The sequence below is a fragment of the Mus caroli genome, unplaced genomic scaffold (genome assembly GCF_978045245.1).
Source record: "Mus caroli unplaced genomic scaffold, Mus_caroli_1 scaffold_1, whole genome shotgun sequence".
Taxonomy (NCBI): Eukaryota; Metazoa; Chordata; class Mammalia; order Rodentia; family Muridae; genus Mus; species Mus caroli.
Genome location: NW_028227256.1, coordinates 54,398,859 through 54,420,399, shown reverse-complemented (window position 1 = coordinate 54,420,399; position 21,541 = coordinate 54,398,859). Strand labels below are relative to the sequence as shown.

General features: G+C 41.6%; 1 pseudogene; it reads left to right on the top strand.

The window, feature by feature from the left end:
• The first annotated feature begins 11,450 nt into the window (after positions 1-11,450).
• LOC110295279 (large ribosomal subunit protein eL6 pseudogene) lies at positions 11,451-12,164 on the top strand (annotated as a pseudogene).
• Positions 12,165-21,541: the final 9,377 nt, after the last annotated feature.

The window sequence follows — 21,541 nt, the reverse complement described above, 5'->3', positions numbered from 1 at the left end:
GGTAGCTCAGAGCTGTTTTAGCTCCTTTTGGAGTTCTGCTTGTGAACTTAGCTGTGAATGTGGGGACTGTGGCTTACGGAGTAAGCATTTAAGGAGGAACTGGTAGTTGAAGAAAAAGTCTCTTGTGAGGCTATTCTTGGGCCTAACAAACACAGAAGTGGATGCTCACAGCCAGCTATTGGATGGAACACAGGGCCCCCAATGGAGGAGCTAGAGAAAGTACCCAAGGAGCTAAAGGGGTCTGCAACCCTATAGGTGGAACAACAATATGAACTAACCAGTACTCCCCGGAGCTCGTATCTCTAGCTGCATATGTAGCAGAAGATGGCCTAGTCAGCCATCAGTGGTAAGAGAGGCCCATTGGTCTTGCAAACTTTATATGCCTAAGTACAGGGGAACACCAGGGCCAAGAAGTGGGAGGAGGGAAGAGAGTGGTGGGGAGGGCATGGGGGACTTTTGGGATAGCATTGGAAATGTAAATGAAGAAAATACCTAATAAAAAAAAGGAAAAAAAAAGACATATTACTATGCCCAGTAAAAAAAAAAAAAAAAAAAAAAAAGAGTGGACTACAGCTATTCAGTGCTTGAGGGTGGACCTAAAGGGCTGTAGACAAAACACAACCATCCAGAACAGTGGTTCTCAACCTTCCTAATGTAGAGACCACTTAATACGGTTCCTATGCTGTGGTGACCCCTCCCCCAACCATAAAATTGTCTTCATTGCTACTTCACAACTGTAATTTTGCTGCTGTTATGAATTGTAATGTAAATATTTTTTTTGGAGGTAGAGGTTTGCCAAAGGAGTCATGACCTACAGGTTGCGAACCACTCATCTAAAACATTTTATGTTATATTCAAAGATTTAAAAATACCTTCATTCTATTCTTAGGATCAATTACACTATATAACAACTCACTATTATCTATCAAGATGGTTAAATGTATTAAAAAGCACTAAATGGCCCCGAGGATAGCAGGAGGCAGCTCAGTGTTAATTTGTAAGGGTTTTGGAGTAGCGAGGTCCAGAAATGAAGGAGATGGGGTGAGGACGGTTGTTTTGTTGATTTCTGTGTTCATCAAGAGTGTTGAAGATTAGGGGTGTGATTTAGGATTGGCAGCAATTAGCTGCAGAGCACCACAATGCTCACACTTCTACCTGGAGTAGGAGAAGGGGGAGGAAGAAGAGGAGGAAGAGGAGGAGGAGAAGGAAGAGGAAGAGAAGAAAAGAGTTCTAGGAACTTGCTTTTGGAACAATCAAAAGTAGTTTGGAGGTTATACATGGAGTTTCAACAAGGCTAATTGGTATGCCTCTTTCTCCTTCCTTTTCTAATTACCAAATTGAGTAACCCAAGATGTTACCGTTAGAATGGTCTTGGAGCGGGCAGGCACTCACAAATAGGCTCTACACAGGAGTAGGTAGACAGATGGAGATTCTTGGCTTCTGTTTCTGTGACAACTTGAATCTCTGTGTAGTTTTGTTTGTAAATCTGCCATCTTAGAATGGGTAAAGGAGAAGCAAACACTGTCTGCCCCTCTCAACCAGTTGGTGTCTAGCTTCTGAGAGCAGCAGGGGCTCTCACTGCCAGCCTGGGACTGGAAGCTGCTCAGATAACTGTCTGCTTAGGCTAACAATATTCTCGCAGAACATGTTCCAAGCACAAACTCATGCTCTAAGTAAATAAGGGGCAAACACTTACAACTATTAAAACCCAAACATTCAGTTTCCTTCGCAGGCAGGCCACAAGTTAACTTCCTGAAATTGAAGATCCACATCTTTCAACTCATGGATCACCAGTCCCTGTGTCAAGATAACGATTTTAATATGGTAACATTGAAATAATCATGTTTTTTTTAAACAACAGGCTCTTCTCTCCCCCTGCCCCGAATAAGGCAGAAAATGCCTTTCTCTGTGCATTAAACTGGATGCATAGTAAACCAGGATCCTGAAAGAATGAATGAGCATGAATGAGATTTACCTAAGAGCTACCCAAACAGAAAAAGATGTGGGCACCGACATGCTTCAAGGGAACGAGGCTGAACCAAACATCTGTTCAGCTTTCTTCTCCTCCCTCCCCCCTCCCCAGTGGTTAATGATATCTGAAGCGCTTAAGCCTTGCACATTCCTTCACTAATTAAATTCCTGCAAAGCTGTCTCGTGAATCAGGTGCTTTGTGGAGCAAGAATACAGACTCTGCTTTTGTGAGGCCAGTGGCTGCCTAGGCTCAGGTAGGAGTGCAGTGTGCATGCTGGGCTTGCTCAGAGGCTCTGCAAAGAGCCTTCAAGGGTCTCTTTTCTTTAAAGATCTTCCTTTGCTTTTTACTGCCTGTCCCGTCGAGACTCAGTGGGAAGAGGTGGGAGTCAAGTTGCGTAAGTCAAGAGGGAAGAATGTGAAAACAACAAACAAACAAACAAACAAAATTTAAGAATATGAAAATGCTGTTTTTGATTGGATAAGATAGTTGAGTCACTCAACAGTAAGTTAAGGGGAAGAGCTGCTATTGCCAAAACAGAAGACCCCTCTCATTCAGCCAGTTACAAGTCCATTTAATTCTTTCATTCATCACCTAAGGCTGCATGAATGTTAACACCCAAGGCTGCATGAATGTTAACACCCAAGACTGCATGAATGTTTTGTGTGCTCCTCACTACTGTGAACTCATGCTTGGACCTGATCCCTGTCCTCATGGACCGTTCCTTCTGCATCTGAAACCTCAGAATCCTTAAGCTCACACCAGGATAAGCCATGTGGTTTCTCCATGTTTCAGAGGTGAGATGGCCATTGGCATGGCAAAGGAGTTGTGGTGAGAAGTTTCCAAGGGATCCTTTTCAAGGAAGACCGTATATGAGATGCAGGGGCTTACCTCAGTTAAGAGCAATCATGAAATGCCTACTGTGCTCTGTAGAAAAAGATGCCCGACACCACCTCTGGTTAATGTCTTCCATGCAGCAGCAGCAGTGCCAGGCACTTCACATGGATGCCCTGAAACTCTAACAACTCACGATGGTGATTTCCCTCACTGTGCAGCAGAAGAACTTACCGTGTAGAGAGACTCACTGAGATCGTGGGTGCAGGGAAGTTTAGAACTCTTCTATTTTTCCTTTTTTTTTCTGTTTCTTTTCTTTCTTTCTTTCTTTCTTTCTTTCTTTCTTTCTTTCTTTCTTTTAATCACCTTAACTGAAGGCACAATTGTGGTCTGGAATAGATACATCCCAATGCAGAGCAAAGCAGTACATAGTGACCAGGCATCACAGGACAAAAGACCTCAAGGAAGGTGAAACACCCAGACCAAGGTAGCTTTGTGGTTTTCAACAGAGAGACAACATGAGGGACTAACAAAAATTCTGGGCCTGATGGAAATGAGCAGGAAGGAGCCAGGAAATCATTCCAGTTTAGGTAAAACTGGATACACAAAGACACAAAGGTATGAATAAGTAGCAACTGTGACCCAAAACCCCGTCTCTTCCAGGACCCTGTTCTTCCTTCACAGGGAAAATAGACATTGTGGACTGACCCAGAGCACACACCCTTGAACACCCATGCAACCTGGTGTCTGCCTGGTCTCCATCTTCCTTCTTCATGCCACTGTGCAGTGTTTAGGCCCACACTCTCACCTGTCTTCTAGAGCCACTAAGGAAGGAACATTGCCTGTGGCCACATGTTCATGACAGCTGGTCTGAAAGACAGCAGCCATCCTGCCCAAACCTGTCCAACAGAACTGCCTGCAAGTCCTGAGTGCTCCTTGTATCTTCAAAGGCAAAACTTCTCTTTCCTGTCCCTTGTTTATACAGACAGTGTAACCTGAGCCTTTAAGACTTAGTTCAATGGGTGCAAGCAGGTTAGGATTCAGGAAGAGCACAATGATCACTTGGGTAGATGGGCTTATGGTCCATAGTTGTATGGAGAACACCATGAGCTTTGATAGCTTATATCTCCTTTTTTTTTTTTTGAGACAGGGTTTCTCTGTATAGCCCTGGCTGTCCTGGAACTCACTCTGTAGACCAGGCTGGCCTCGAACTCAGAAATCCACCTGCCTCTGCCTCCCAAGTGCTGGGATTAAAGGCTTGCGCCACCATGCCCAGCTAGCTTATATCTCTTATATGCCCCCTGGTCTGTCATCCTTAGTCCCTACCCTAGGGTCACCTAATGGTCCAAAATGGCTACTAAGAAACAAAACGAGAGAAAGGAAATCGCGCAAGATCTATGTGTAATGTTATTTGTTTTAAGGAGAAACGGTCCTGGCCAAGTCATCACAATATCCCATTTTACATCGGTGGCCACAACACAGTCACCTGTTATTAGGGCATGTGAAAAATGTCATCTGTCGAGGGAGTTTATTACATACTGTTTTGATTTCATTTCCTGCTGCTGGGAATGAATGGTCTAACAAAAGCCACTTCAGAGGGAAAGGGTTTATGTGGCTCACAATTCAAGGTTGTAGCCCATTTGGAGAAGACAGGCGGCTGGAACTTGAAGCAGTTAGTGATGTTATATCCACAGAGAAGAACAAGGAGCAAGGAATGAATGCCCACGTGCTCACTAGTGTACGGCAACTGTTCTCTATGCTTACATAGTCCTCGATCCTCTGCCTCTGTAAAGTCAAGATGGGTTCTCCCACAACAGTTCATGAAGTCAAGACAATTCTCCCCAGGACAGTCTAATCTAGACAACCTCTCATTGAGACTCCCTTCCCAGGAGAGTCTACAACGTGTCAGGCTGACCATTAAAGTTAACCATCACACAGAGGACAAAAAGGGATCTGTTGATATGGATGGAAGTGGATATTAGATAGATAATTGGCAGTCTGTGTAAGGTTTATCTTCTCTGGTAAACCACCTTCGGTCACTTGCTTCTTGTCCTTCGTCCTGCCCCTCCCATGGCTATGTCTATTCCTGTTATGTTCCAGGCATATCTGAGCAGTAATGCATACTACAGCAAGGTGCAGTCTTCCTGGTTTCCTGCAGACTCTGGGCCGTATCTCAGGGCAGACCTTGTCTTCCCCAGAAGAGGGTCTCAGGTAATTAGTCCCTAAGGAATCATCACATTACTGAACATCTATGAACATCTTCAGAGGCTGAATTTTCTACAAAATGCCTCCCCCACCTTTTTTTAACAGCATTTTCACAGAGGAAACATTAAAAATATTCAGGAGGTTATTTCAAAGTGCTACAAGCTACCACTGATTGGTGCCAGTTTTGCAGTTCTGGGAGAAGGAGTATGTGACTTCAACATCAAACCAAAAATAAGTTTAAAATGCTGATACTTGAAGGGTTATGTCCTTTGGGATCAGTTACTAGGGAACTAACTGTCCAGACTACAGTGCCTGGCAAGGGTATTCAGACCATGCAGTAGCAATTTAAAAGTCCGTAACGTGAGTGTCAGCCAATCTCCTTTTAAATTATACTTTCACTGTTTTAAGAATGTAAGATGGCTGTTAAGAACAAGATGGAGATGTGCTCACAGCTCCACTGAAGTTGCATTTTAATTATACTTATGAGTCTGTCTCTCGCTGCTTTTTTTTTTTTTGTGGGGGCAAGAAATAAAAAGAGAACATTTTAAATGAAATATTAAAGGCCAACACCAGAGGAAATCATACTAATGTGACATAAAATCTTTTAGGAATTATAAGATTAGACATTGCATGATACTGTGCAACGTCAGTGACTTCATTCTTGTTCTTTGTGTCTTTTGTGAACACTTTCTTTCTTAACCATGTTTCCTGACATTGTAACTCAGGCCCCTGGGCTTTAACTTGGACGTACCCGCAACAAATTAAACACTCCCCAGGGCTGTCTTTGCCCTGTCCTCTCAGGTGCTCTGTCCCTACCACCTTTCACTGGCTTCTGCTTCTTAGACATCTGAGCTAAAGTTTCGTCATCATAACCACTTTTCAAGTCCCATCTGCCATTTCATCCTGTCTTCCAGGGCCTTTTCTGCCTCTCTGGTCACCACATGGGCTAAGTATTTGTTGGTTAACAGATTTGGGGCTCACGTGCCTATTAGATTCTGTAGACATAAATTTCTGATTCACAAAAGTTCAAGGTCCCTGGAAACCTTTCTTTTGAAGTCAGAAGAAGTAACTGAATTTAATAATAATAAATGGGTAACATTCAGTCTCGCTTAGATTGAGTGCTACACTAAGCCATAAAATATCATTCTTAATATTTCTCAATAAAGGAATGAGTCCATGAAGACAAAGTTCCCTGAGGACCCCAAAGTCATGCTGATACTTGTTACTAACTTTTCAAAATATAAGTAAATAAAAGTACAAATGTGTGAAGAAAAAAAAAAGACTTGGAGTGCTTATTTTAAATGTGTGTTTTTCTTGAATATTCTCCATTTCTAAGCTTATTTTCTTGGTCCAGGGTTGATCAGCAGTTCATGGGGTGTGAAGGTTCCTCTTGGGTTTGATAAATTGATGGATCTGGAATGTGACATGGTACTGTGCTATTTTGTTCACATAATAGCCTCTTTGATGGCTCATTAAAAGGTAGAAGAGAGAGACTTTTCATGATTTCTGTAAAATACACACCATATTCCCTCTGCTATGTCTGAAGACATAAAGTTCCCTTTCCAGACCCTAAAATTCAAATTTCTGTGTGTCAGGGCCAAATGGAATGTGTGTTAGCTGGCTCCTGGGGAAACACAGAAATGGAATCTTTTTCTCTGAAAATCCGTCTGATTCACTCACTGGTCTGTGTGTATTGTGTCTGTTTGAGCATTTACCCACTAGGACTGGACCCCGGCTGGAAGCACTGGTAGGGGCTTTTCTTGGGGCTCTCAGTCTTATGATTTGAGAGTTTACAATATTCAGAACCTGTCTAGATAGTTTTCCTCCTGGGTAATTTATGCTACTTTTGAACTTGAAATTAAAAGAATTTTAACCATACCTTTTTTTTTTCCTATTGTGGAAGAAAGAGAAGGGGCTCAAAATACTCTTTAAAGAGCTGACATTATCTTGCAATTAGGAGTCTCATTTTTTTTAACATAAATATAATTACTGCTTACCCAAATAAAGTTGAGAAGATAAATCAAGCCTTTTCTTTGTACTACAAATTATAGTCAGCGCCATCAACTGCCGCTTCATCCTAATTATTTTTCTTTCGCAAGTACCACCTGGCCTTTCTAACACGGTAACCAGCTGACATAGGTCTGTGCTATGTAATAAAGCTTCCTACATGGTCAGTTTTAGATCTTCATAAATGCTCTGGGACTATTTTTCTGTCCATGGGATTTAAGTGGTTTTGAGATTCTGCCTAGCTTTTAGGTAGTGAATGTCTACCAACCCCATCTAGAGAAAAACATGCCTTTCTCTTCGTGAAGGACTGACTCCCTGGTTGCCCTGGGTGGTGCCTTCCTATTTATCTGCTCCTGGGGACGGTTCATGTTTGCTTAGTCGAGAGTCTCTCTTTTGCCCTCTCCATTGGCTTCATCTTGTCCCTACAGCTGGAAACAACGCCTGTGTAGTCTCCTCCCCAAACACGGTTCTCAAGGATGGAGGTACAAGGCAAGCCAGGCTTTAGGTTACTTTACACAAGCCAACCTCAGCTCCTACCAGGTCAGACTTTCTGTCCTTAAATATATGACAAAGTTTATCCATACAATGGAATTGAAACTGAAGTGTTGCTGGTCACAACAAGGATGCGTCTCGAAAGCATTCTACTATGTGAAAGAAGCCACATATTCTGTGGGTCTCTTTATATAAATTACCCAGAAGAGGCAAAGCAATAGACACAGCAAGCCTTTGCTGCCACGGGTTGATGAGTCTCCTCTGTGGGATGATGTAGTATGATGGAATTAGATAGTGGTGAAGGTTGTATAACATGGTGCATATACTAAATCTACCAAACATACTATTTACACGTGTATTTTAACACATGTATGCAAATGTTAAAATGGTTCTCTGAAGGTTCTCCACTTTGGCATGCTACCTCTCTAAGTGTGGTAACTAAGAAGATAGATTTCTAAAGGCCTGACTGGATAGTACAGTATGATGGTATCTCAGGATATAGGTCAAAAGTAGAATATATCCGAAAGGATGAGACACTGATATCCATTCATTCATTCATTCATTCATTCATTCAATCATTCACCCATTCATTCATTCAGCTTTTGCTCAGCATCTATTGGGTGATGATTTATATGGTAGGGGTTGGAATAGAACTCTTCCAACATTTCAGATGTGTCCCCAATCCGAAAAATGCATGAAGACTAGCTAGTCTTTTCATGACTTTACAGTCAACTTAATCTTTGATTTTCATTTGACAAATGAAAGAGGAGAGTGAGAGAAATGCTTCCACCTTAGTTACCCTTCCTAGCCCACAGACTTACATGAGGATTAAAGATGGCAGGAAGCCATGATTTATATCTTATAAAGCACTGCAGAAACTACTAGGCAATAGTACTATATTATTCTAGCTTAATGCTGATTTTTTTATATCAGTACCACATGTTTGCTAGCTATGAAACTGGCATTGCTGTCTCTTTATAATATTTACTAGTGGGAGAAATGGATTGGCTTTCTGCTATAAATACAGAGTGTGATCATTGTAAAAGAATTAACATCCACAAAAAAATGTATTTGAATCAACATATTGTCCCTCAGATAATGTCACTATTACCATTGTAGAATAAGCTTTTAGGTGGCAATAATTATTGGATTAAGTGCAAGAATATTGCTTGGGACAGATTTTATTGTTTATTATCCACTTAACCTTGGGGTTAATATCACATCTATATATGAATTTCTTCTTTGTGAAATTAAGGGAATTTTCTTATTTGTGAAATTAAGGGAATAACAAAAGCTACTTCACAGTTCAGATGATTAAGCGAAATATTTGACATATAGTATTTGACAAAATACTAATAGGTATTATTAATGGTAAACATATATGATAATTATATACATATACACTAGTTGTATACACTCATGAAATGCATAGTTGCACCCTAATAGACACAATATATGTACTTATGGTATATATTATACATACTAATTAAATACATGTGTATACATGTAGTCATACACATACTTGCCACAAGTGTGTCTATATCTATGCATACAAAGACACAACACTTCTGCTTGTTTTCTACTAATGAGGTAGCAATAGACACATCTGTCTTAATCTGTGCCTTAGCTCACTTTGTAATTACTTAAATGAGGCTCCCAAGTATATCATAGGGAAACTTATCTGAAGTGAAAACATTCATTCAAGCACTTCAAAGAGTGAAAGACTTTACATTCCCCACATGAAAGCATCCAGACTCACGGCATGTGTCATTATTTGCCTTACGGGTGTGTGGGACGGCTCATATTTTGAGAGATGCTCTCCTTTCCTTTTCCAGGAAACCGTTTTATTTCATTAACTCTTTGACATTCATAAAAGATGATCTCCTCTTGAGGGTAGGGTCTGAAAGAACAGATACAACCATTCAAAGACACATTATAGAGAACCAATCAGGAGTGGAGAAAGGCAGAAGGAGAGGGTCCAGAAAGGAGCAGATCTGGCCTCCAGGGATTGATGAAAGCAGACAGAAGAGAACTTTCCGGGGACAGAGTGACCTCAGCTACTGGTGTTCTCAGCTTAGGTGTGTGGTGATGAAATGTGCATCACATCTTTTGCTCCTAAATGTCAATGAGGCCACTTGTTCTCACAGTTACATTGCTGAGCAGAGTTTGGCCACATCAAGGAAAAGGACTGTGTTTTGCATCCAGGCTGCAAGGTAGTAAAGAAACAGTATCCATGGAAAATGAGATAGGAGGTTAAAACCTGACAATTAATCCAAGCTCAGCCAACACTCACCTCTACCAGCTCTTGGAGTGGGTAGAATAGTGTTCTCCAAATTTCATTTCACCTAGAACTGCCAAACCTAGTCTTCCTTAGAATAAGATCTATATGTACGTTATATTTACTGTTAAGATGTAAATATAACTAAGGATTTCAGATGACATCCTCTTGAATTTAGGGTGAATCTTAGTTTCAATGACTTAGTTCCAATGACTAGTGTCCTTATGAGCAGGGAAGAGGCCACATGAAGAGGAAGAGTGAATCAGGAAGTATGCCCCCCCCTGGCCCCCACGCCGGAGGACGCCCGGTCTCCAGAACTTTGGGATACAAGGATGGATTCTTTCGGAGGGAGTCTGACTCTGTTAATTTGGAGTTCATATTTCTGGACTCTGAAGCTGTGAGATCACAATGCATTTCTGTTGTTTTAAAGCACCTGGCTTTTTAAATCTTTAGTTTTGTAAGCCCTGTCAACTAATACAGTGCTTAGAAACACCAAAATCTTGGGGTGGGCATCACAATTTCCACTGAGCACAGATGACTTAAAGGTGAATCTGAATTAATCTAATTTTGAAATGATGTGGTGACCTTAGCTTTCCAAAAAGGTTACTTTATGCAAATTCAGGAGGAGAATCGCCTTCTAACTGCAGATCACTACGATCTGTCCACTCATCTCCACAAAATGCACCTTGACATTTGTTTATCATGTGGGGAGTAATTAGGGGGTGTTTTGTTTGCATTTTTGTTCCTTCTCTCCTTTGTAAAGCCTCATCTTTATCCCATCCCATCATGCACTTCCTGTAGGTTAGATTTATATTTTTCATTTTAAAGTGTGTGTGTGTGTGTGTGTGTGTGAGAGAGAGAGAGAGAGAGAGAGAGAGAGAGAAAGAGAGAGAGAGAGAGAGAGAGCATGTGGTTTTGTGCACTTCAGTGCAGATATTCAAGAAGGCTAAAGGTGTCAGTACTCTGGAGCTGGAGTTAAAGACAATTCTGAGCTTCCTGACCTGGATACTGGGAATCAAACCCTGGTCCTTTGGAAGAACAGCAAGTTCTCTTAAATACTGAGCCATTTCTCTAGCACCTCCTTTAAAATTTATGTATGGGATTGTCTATAGACCAGAAGTGGGTGTAGACGCCTGACTCGCCAGCAAGAAAGACGCCACAACAGGATCCTTCTGCAACACGTTTATTGGGAAAGCATTTACTACTGATTCGAAAGACCCGGAGCCCCGGATCCGGTGCTGCTTATATAGGCTTAGGAGAGGCATGTCTACACCTGATTGGTTATGCTTTCAGTACATCATTAACATGCCTCGGCCAGGCAGTGACTCGGCAAAAAACTCTTTTGCACATGCGCACATTGGTTGTTTACCCATATTCATGGGTGGTGGCCAGCAGTAGCCAGCGCCATCTTGTAATGGCGTATGTGGCTTCCCACAAGTGGGGTCTTGGTTCTCTTTCCCATCTTGCAAGATGGCGGGTGAAAAAAACAAAACAAAACAAACAAAAACAAACAAAAAAACGGAAAAGCCTGAAACAAAGGAAAAGAAACCTGCAGTCAGGAAGACTGGCAGGGATGCTGCTGCCGCTGGTTACCCAGCCGCTCGCACAGCCAAAAAAGGATGCCCTGGAGATTAAAAGGCTCAAGAAAGGGAAGCCCCATTGCAGCCAAAATCCTGACCTGGTTAGAAGATTGGCAGGTACAACCGATCTGCTATGTATTCCAGAAAGGCCTTGCACAAAAGGAAATACTCAGCTGCCAAATCCAAGGCTGAAAAGAAGAAAAGGGATTAAGTCCTTGCTACAGTCTCAAAAACGGATGGTGGAAACAAGAACGGTGGTACCCGGATGGCGAAGCTTCGAAAAATGCCGAGGTATTATCCTACCGAAGACATACAGAAGCTGCTAAGTCATGACCAAAAGCCCTTGCGTCAGCACGTGAGTAGGCGACATTCTAGCACCACCCCTAGGACCAACCTGATCATCCTCACTGGGCGCACAGGGGCAAGTGTGGTTTTTCTTCTGAAGCAGTTGGGCAGTGGCTTGCTACGTGTGACTGGACCTCTTGTCCTCCAATTGACTTTCTCTGCGCAGAACACACCAAAAGTTTGTCATCACTACCTCTACAAAAGCTGATATCAACAAGGTTAAAACTCCCCCAAGCACCTGACTGACACTTACGTCAAGAAGCAGCAGCTGCGCAAGCGCAGGAAGCAGGAGGGAAAGAGCTTAGACAAGATTACAGAGCAGCGCAAGGTTCATCAGAAAACTGAAGACGTGCAGATTTTGCCAAAGATCAAAGCTGTTCCTCAGCTCCAGGTCTACACGCGGTCTCAGTTCTCCGTGACAACTTGGTTGTATCCTCACAAACTGGTGTTCTAAATTGCTAACAATCCAATTAAACATCTTCATACATTAAGAAAAAAATGTATGTATCTAATGTGTATGAGTGTTTTGTCTGCGTGTATGTCTGTGTACCACTTGTGGGACTGGTGCCGGTCAAGTCCAGAAGAGGTTGTCAGATCATATGGAGTTATAGAAGGTTGTGAACCACCATGTAGTTGCTGGGAATCAAACCTGGGACCTCTGGAAAAGCAATCAATGCTCTTAACTGCTGAGCCAGCTCTCCAGCTCCACTTCCTGAATTTTTTTAAACTTCCAATAAATAATGTCATATTGAGCTCTGGAAATGACATCCTTGCTTGATTCTCTTGCCTTTAAAAATTCCCCTCTCTCTGTACTCCCTTGTGTACTGTTGGTGAAGTCTACCTGGTAAATAGCTACTCACCCTTCCACACCTGCCTTCAACTCCAGTCAGACTCCTCCCATGCACCCAATGCTTGTGTGGTATGGTGGGTGTGTGTGTGGTGTGTGCTGTATGCCTGTGTGTGTGTGGTGTGTAGTGTATGTGTGTGTACATATATGTAAGTACATATATGTAACTAAACTTAATAGTTTATATGTGTTGAATGGTAAACTTAAAATATGATTTTACTTGCTTGCATCTGTTGTCTTCTTGGTAAACTATAAATTCTTGAGGTCTGGGAATGCAACGTTCATGCTTGTATCCCGATACTAGCAGTTTCACAGTGCTTTTATGTAGCTGCACAAGAACTAGAATTAAAGCCAAAAAATGCAGTTAAATCTATGTGTCACTGTGTGGCTCTGACAGACGCCAATCATGGATCCTGTCCTCCATTTTCTCTGCTAAAACAAATTACAGTTTTGTTAAGTATGTGTCAGAGATTCTGCCAACTGGGGAAAAGCAGAGACAGGTGGCAACCAAGGCACGGGTATTACAACCTAGTTCTAGATAGTAAGATGTCTGAGAAAGTCTGTATATGATCTAGAAGAGGGGGTGAGAAGAAGGAGCGAGGCGCTCTTTCATGCTGCAGCCTTTGTGCACACTGTGTCCCTGAGTCTGAACTTGGAACTTGAGTGGATTGCAATACCAGCAATGGCTACTCACCTAGACTGTTGCTGTATGAGGAAAACGAGGCCTTGTTGATGCTTTTGGAAGTGGAGCATGCCAGTTCTAAAAGCCAAATTCACTTTTGTCTTCTTTAGTGATACCGAACAATTGAAGTCACTTAACTTCTTCCAGCTGCACTTACTGGACATATAAGAATACAGCTGATAATCTTGCCTATGGCCACTATTTGGTTCAAGTTTAAACGTATATATAAACCTTAAGCAGTGTATACATTCAACAGCAAGAGATTGCATTTACTAAGGATCCCATATGTGTTGGCTAAAAGCTTTTCTTTTTCTTACTTAATACTCAAAATAGCTATACAATGTTATATGGAAATGTTTTACCCAATGCAAACAAAAAGGTTTCTCTTGCAAAAACAGTTTTAGCTTTTTGCGTTTATACTTATGATCCATTTCCAGATGTATTTACATATGACGCTTGTGATCTATTAGAATTCACATTCTTTTTTTCATATGGATATCAAATTGTTTTTACACCTTGTGAGTTTCCTGGGGTGTTTATTGTTTTTGAACAGTCATTTTGCCTGTCTTTACCACATGTCTTCCTTACCCCAACTCGATAGTGGGCTATGAAGCCAGAAGTCTAAGTTCTTTCTCTATATTCTTTTTCAAACTTGTCCTGGCCAGTCCAGTTCTTTGAATTTCTGTACAATATTTAAAAATGGTTTATCAACAAATACATAGAAGCCAGTTGAGTGTTTTATTGGTATTATTTAAAACTTTAGAAAGTTGGAAGCTTATAGATATTATTTGCTTTCTGTGGGATTCATCTGTAAGTCATAAATTACTACTACTAGAAGTGATGTTAGAATTTCAAATTTCCATTGCCCAATCCTATTATGTAAAGACAGAAGTGATTTTGGGTATATTGACCTATATCGTGGAACCTAGTTCAATTACCTTCCTTGTAAATATTCTCAGAATTTTTCTAAATAGCATCACAGCTGTCTGTGAATTAACCTGGAGCACAAATGAAAGCCAGGAATCTAGAAGATGGCCACTGGGGAGGGGAGGGGTGGGGGGAAGGATGATACTAGAATATAGGTCAAATAAAAGTAGAGAGGTAAATTCTGGGGGACAGAAAGAAAGGTTCAAGTAGGTATTGGAGTGGTGAGGATGGGAACAAGGATAGGAGAAAAGAAGTTAACTAAAATGAAGTGAGCATGAAGAAACTATATAGAAACCAATAAGCTTTCAACTCAAGTAAAAACAAACACAGTAAGAGGAGATATTAGAACACATGAGATATGGGAGAAAAGGGAAGGGTTCTGGAGACTATGCATTCAAGCAGGGGTAGGGCTAGGGAGAAGAGGGAAGAAGGAGGTATGCGAGTGAAATAAAGCTAAGGACAAACTATGAACCCCACTGAAAACTCACCACTTTGTAATTTAATTAAAAATATAATTTTAAGAAAAGGATTTTGAACAGTGACAACTTGCTTTGCCCTGAAGACACAGTTAGCAACACCAATCTCAGTGCTAGGTAGAGGTTGCCTCCATGTAAGGTATTGTTCAGGGCAGCCCTAGAGACACCCAATCAATTCAGTCTATTATTATTGCTCTTTATTACCAACCATAGATGGAAAGATCCTATTGCAGGACATAGAAAATCTATCTTAAACTGACTAGGGAGCTCCTAAGATGGTTAGCCTTTGTAGTGCTAGAACGCTGTTGAGGAAGGAAAAACAAAAAACAAGCAAACAAAACCCATCAATTGTCCTACCCCAAACTGGACCCTGCATATTACAATTCCAACCTTCCAGGCAAGTTGGGTCCACTGGTACAATGGCAGAATGGTGATCACAGCCATTTTCTAATAGGCTTTAATTGCTTGTTCCACAGACGCTATTTCATGCCTGGTCAAAAGTCTATGACTGAGGATATCATAGACCCCAGTGGAGAATGTATTGGTGGCTATTCTCTAAATGGTCATGTTGTCAAACTGCCTTCCAAATATTTATGTTTAGAGCTGTGCTGCACTTTACTTTGGTCAAAGAAACTTCTTTCAGAAGTGGGTAGTGGTTAATGCAAAGACTCATACATGGTCAAAGTGCTGAGAACAAATAGTTGAGTGTTCATCTATACATTGGACATTTATATCACCTTCTTCCTCATGCAAAGTCCCGAGAACATTATGGAAGATACGGCAGAAAGAATGAAAGAGCCAGGGGATGAGGAGGAAGCTGTGAAAGGCTGACTTGTGGACATGCATGGATGAGGTGCATATCAATGAACAGCAGCTACGCCTACCTGCAGAAGACCTGAACAAGATCAGGCTAGCCAAAATTCCAGCATGGATGGGGAGGGGTTCCCTAGGCCACACCCCCAGATGGATTCTTGGTGTTTGGTGGCTGCTGAGGGAGGGAAGGCGACTCTTCTTTAGGGACATTGTCATTGGTGGGCTGATCTCGTCTCAGTGTATATGGTCAGCACTAAGTAGACTCAGAGGGTTAATAACAATAATAATGATTGTAATGATAAGGGAGGATGAGAAGTCTGGAGAGAGACGAGGTAAGGTTGGAAGGAGGTAGTGATTGGGGGATATGATCAAAATGCATTGTTTACATATATAAAATAGCAAACAATGAATAAAAATAGTATTAAAGGAAAAAAAGGAAAAGAACAAATAAATAAAAAGAAAAGAAATGAAGAGTAATGAGGTGCCAGGGAAGAAACAAGAAACTGATCTCCATCTAATCTCCAAGAGAAAGATTTAGATGCTCCCTATACGTAATTCAGGGAGACTATATCTCCCTATATGTAATTCAGGGAGACTATATCAAGAGCAGATCCTGGATTTCGTCTATGGGCTTTTCTACAGCTCCTAAGAAGCTGTGCTTCTGCATCCTTGGTGTGCTAATATGGTAAATGTGTTGGGTAGCTATCAAATGTGAAATCAACTGTATTTGTTACTTCTCCCATTGCTGTGATAAAATGCCTGGCAGAAACAATGTGGAGGAGGAGGGTTTCCTAATGTTTTCCATTCACTACCTCAGCTACAGCCATTTTTTAAATACTAATGTTTGTTTTCACCTGCTGTTGGTCTTCTGATTGGCTAGTGAGGAGGCTGAAGTCATTGATTAGAAACTTTCTTTGTTTTCCTTAATATTGATTATTTAGCACTGTATATATTTCAGTCTAAGTACTGCTCGAATCCTATCCCCCCAATTTTTTTGTTTTGTTTTGTTTTCTGAGACAGGGTTTCTCTGTGTAGCCTTGGCTGTCCTGGAACTCAGAAATCTGCCTGCCTCTGCCTCCCAGCATGCTGGGATTAAAGGCATGGGTCACCACTACCCGGCTTGTCCCCCAAATTTTAATATGCCATGTTTCCATTTTTATTCCATTCAAAATACATTCTGAGTTCATTTTTGATTGCTTCTTGGTCCCATGCATTTTTTTAGAAGTGTGCTACTTAGTGTCTCAATAGAAGGAGATTTTCCTGAGTTCGTTCTCTTATTGATCTCAGATATAATTCTAGTATAATCAGAGAATGTGTTTTGTATGATTCAAATCTTTTAAGACCTACTTAGCCTTTTTATAGCTCAGAATTCCTATGTAAATAAATATTCTGTGTGCATTTCAAAAGAATGTGCACTTTGATGCTGATGATATAGAGCTCTGTAAATGTCAATTAGGTTATATGTCTTTTTCAAGCTCTTTAAACCCTTACAAAAATTTTCAGTAGTAATTGATACAAAAGTATCAATTACCATTAGAAGACTTTGCATTTCCCATGTAATTGGGAAGGATCTCATTCCCTCTGCAGTTCTACCAGTTTTTTGCTTTATATATTTGGAAGCTTCATGCTTAAGCACATAACCATTTAGGATTATTAAGGCATCTTGAATTGATTCCTTCAGCATCATGAAATAACCTTTACTTTCCACAGCAATAGTTTTGCTCTGAAATCAACTCAACTCATTGTTAGCTTCATCACTCCAGGACACCATGAGCCCAGGATATCTCCCACACACTTCTGACCTACTTATATCTTTATAAAATATGTCTGTCACAGGTGGCAAATATTTGAATCTCACTTTTTAATCCAATAGGAAAATCTCTGCCTTCTTACTGGAGTGTTTAATAGTTATCAATGGCTACATAATGAATTACTCTAACTGTGGCATGCTTATAGTAAACACTTATCATCTCATAGTTCCTGTGGGTCAGGAAGGCAGATCCTGCTCTGGCAGGGCCTCTGGTTCAGAGCTCTAATGTGAAGAGAAATTAATAGTTCATCTTATGTAAAGAAGAATGGCAATCCATCATTTTGTTTTATATTCTATGCAGGTTTATTTGTTAATTTGGCATTCTATCCTCTATTATATGCAATCTTTTTCACACTCCTCACTTCTGACTCATTTCTGACCCCATGCAATCATTTCTGTTTTTGAAAATTATAGGCGGCGTCTGCCAGAGAGTTGAGTATCTCCTAAATGTGCTGAAATCTGCTCTGCTGAACTCAGCCGTCCACTATTGCAGCTGAAATGGCAGCTCTCGCTGGGGCTCCCCTGAGGAGCTGGTGTGCAACATGAGACCTTAACTCATGCATGTGTTGAATATTTGAATTGTGTGGGATGTTCTGCTCTGTTGGCAGGGAGAAAATCATGTTCATCATTCAAAGATACCAATTGTCTCAGTAACTCCCAGAGTGTAGAGCCCAGAGCAGCACTGATAAAGGCTGATGGCAGCAGTGTGGTCCTTGCCCGGGACCAGTCTTTGCATGGTTTGGCCCAACAATCCTGATGGGCCATACTGTGTTCTCTCATAAGTCACTGCATTCTCTCCTAAGTATCCTTTGCTTTTCCTTAAACATCACATCTTGTTACCAATACTTTTATAGTATGAATTCCTTGATCCTAAGTCCCCACTACCCATTCCTGTTTACCAAGCAAGATAAACAGTGTATTGCAAAAGCAGTAGAACCTCATGAACTGAAGGAGCAGTGGAGGAACCGGCTGGGAAACAGACAGCAATCAAGGGATGTGAGAGAAGAAGATCTATCTGGCTCCTAACTGGAGCTTGCCTCATCAGGGTCCCAGCTCTGGGATGGGTCAGTGCCAACCATCCTCAACATTGGTCTAGCCAGCTCATGAGTGGACTAGAGGAGGGCAGCACATCTTATGGGTGGCCCCACAAAAGTAAGAGAAATGGTTCATTAAAAGGACATTGGGTGTCATTGTCTAAAAGAAAATGGTAGGGTAGGGAACAGATTCTGGGTAGGAAGGTAAAACAAAACAAAGCAAAACAAAACAAAACATATCAAGCAAATGTTTAGATGCATAGACACAACATTTAAAAAGAATTATATGTAAGCCTTAGTAGCTATTCTTCTGTTTCCAATTATGAAACTCAGAAACAGGTCCACTTTTTCATCCTGGTTCAGAAAAATCTGCTGAATGACGTTTTAAAGAGCAAACCACCTATGGCTTAGGAATGACCAAGTCAGTGCCACAGATGTGTAGGTCCATGCAGACCTTGTCTACCATGCCTGCTTTGCAAGAGTGTGGAACACTCTGACACAACACAGAAACCCAAACGGGAGCCCACAGGAAAGCATCTTCTTTGCTGTTTTCAGTTGTAGGCAGGTTAGCAGAAATTAAAATTTTCAGTAGCTTACGCAAGGCTACTGAGGGACCATTAGGTTTTCAAGGATTCCATAAATTTTACGAAAGCACTTTGGTTCCATTTGGAAGGGGGGGGGGGAACCCATGGGAATATTTTGATCACAGTTGCAGATTGTGAAGCCTGATTTAACACCCAAAGGTCATTGCGCTGGTTTATTGGAGGGAATTTTGCTTTAGGTTGGGAAGTTACAGGAGACAGGGAACTGCCATTGAGGTGGGTCTGTACTGTTGGAGGTCTACTCTTCAGGCTGTCTAGTCTCCCTCATATTGTTTGTTCTGTACTAAAGAGTTTTGGAATGAAACCACATGACAGCTGTTTCCCTCTGAATCTTCTCTGGAAATAAAGATATATATCTCATGTGGCTTTCCCAGACCAAAAAAAAAAAGCATTTGAAATAAATAAATACCCCATCTGTTGCCATCCGTCAGTGTTCCCTAATCTCTGCTGATTTCTCTGTGCTGGGCTCTCACACTGTGTGAGACTTGGTGGCAGGCAGCTGAGGTGTGGTGGCGCACCCTGGCAGCTCTTCTCTGACACAGTAGTCTCTCCAAATCGTGTTAGTTGAATGTTGTGGTAACACATCTCTTCTGTGTACTGCTTTGAGCAAAGTTATGAAAGCTGCTGTTTAAGGGACATTGCCAGTCCATATCCTGCACGAATGCTTTCAGGAGGAAGTGACATTTAGGTTGACTTGTAGGGACAAGTAGGGTTTGTTGTGGAAAGAGGGGGCAGCAGGGATGGAAAGGAGAGGCCACTGTAGGGGAGTTCCAGCTTACACTGAGGGCTACAGAGAGTGATGGCTTCTGCAGTGTCCTATGATGCGCATGTGTGTGCTGGGGCGGGGTATGAACATGTGGGTGAATCTACGTGAAGGTGTGTACATGTGTAGGTGTGTGTGTGTGTGTGTGTGTGTGTGTGTGTGTGAGAGAGAGAGAGAGAGAGAGAGAGAGACAATGAAGCTAGACTGGATCTTGTTTGGATCCTTGATGGATATGGGTGGTTTCAGTTCTTTGCAAATAGAACACTTTCCATTCACAACCTCTGCTCTCCACTGGACCACAGATGTGCAACTGGCTTCAAATGTCTTTAAAAAGAATAGACTTGTTCAAGATCAGGCCAGACTCCTCACTCAGGGTGGACCCGGAAGCTTGAGTCTACACTACTCAAGGTTGTGGCTGGGTGGTGTTTTCCTTCCTGACAGCGCACTCCAGATCCCAGTCTTACACCCCTGAATGCTTTCCTTGCTTAACTGACTGCATTATAGAACCAGGATGGGCGGATTCCTACTTATTTTGATTTATTGAATTTTTTAATATTTTACATGTAGCGTGCTTGCTCTTAATTTACAAAGAATATGTATGGGATGATTAAATCTATCCATCGTTAAATAACAAAGCACACAGTAAATTAGGTTGTCCTTGACTTATACAGCATCCTTGATTAAAATTTGGGCAAGTCAGTGGTCCTCAGGAACAGGAAGGTATCTCTGTGATTGCTGGTGGCACTGCTAGAGATTGCACGATAAACAATGTGGATGCAAAACTATCTGTAGCATTTTTATTTCCTGAGGAGAGAGGGCAAAGTTCAGAGAGCTTTGCCCTCTCTCCTCAGGAAATAAAAATGCAAACCTGGGTGTTCCAGGTCCCCTGGCTCCACTGAGGTCCCTGTCTTTGTTTTCTCCTTTGGCTCCTCACATAGTTCTAATTTATGCTGGCTTGCTACTTTTTTTTCCCTCATGTATCCTTGTAAAGCTCCTTAAATCCTTGATGATACAAGGGAGGTTTTAAATTTTCAAAAAGAAATAGTATGAAAAAAAGCATAAATTGCACTATGCACTATATATTTAAGAACCGAGTGTTTGTCAGTGTCGTGGAGATTTTAGCTCATTTTAAAGTTGAAGGGCTTAAGGCTGAAAATGGAGGCACCCTGCCCGGTCTCCAGGGTACCAGCCCTGTGTTTCCATCAAACCCTACAGTGTAGATTATTTGCTTTTAGGACATGGAGAAATGTGCTCAAGGATCCCAAAGAAGATACTACATATGAAAAGGGCTTCTCTCCATTGCACTATAATTCAACAAGGACCCATCCACGGCTCATTTCACCCCAAGTGCAGATCCAGGATGAGCCAACACAACACCTTGATCTACAAGGAAGAGACCCAAGGCGGCTGAGTAGCTTCCAGGTGGAGCTTCTCTACAGACTGTCAGGCAACAGGCAGAACATGACTCTGCTTTTACAATCAGGCCAGACAACGGAATCAGAGAGAATGAGCAACCTTTTACAGGGCTTCTGAGTGGCCCTGGAACAACCATTAGAGCATGGATGCTCATTTGGATTGTGGGGTAGGGTAGTGCTGTAACGCAGCCATATGAAATCACGCTGCTGTGAGACTGGCAGGTTTGAAGAGGAACAAGGGAATTGGGCAGAGGGTTCTACACCCTATGGAGTTAGAACAGGGATTCTAAATGTAAACCCTCTATCTTTTCTTTTCCTCTCTTCTCTTATATTTTATTGTAAGGAAAAATTGCTCTCTGTGAAGGAAAAATATTTGCTCATAGATCTTGGTTTGAAAAACACCAATTTATGGTATACTTTATTTGAGAGTAAGTGCTGTTTGTAGGGGCAGTCCTGTGCACC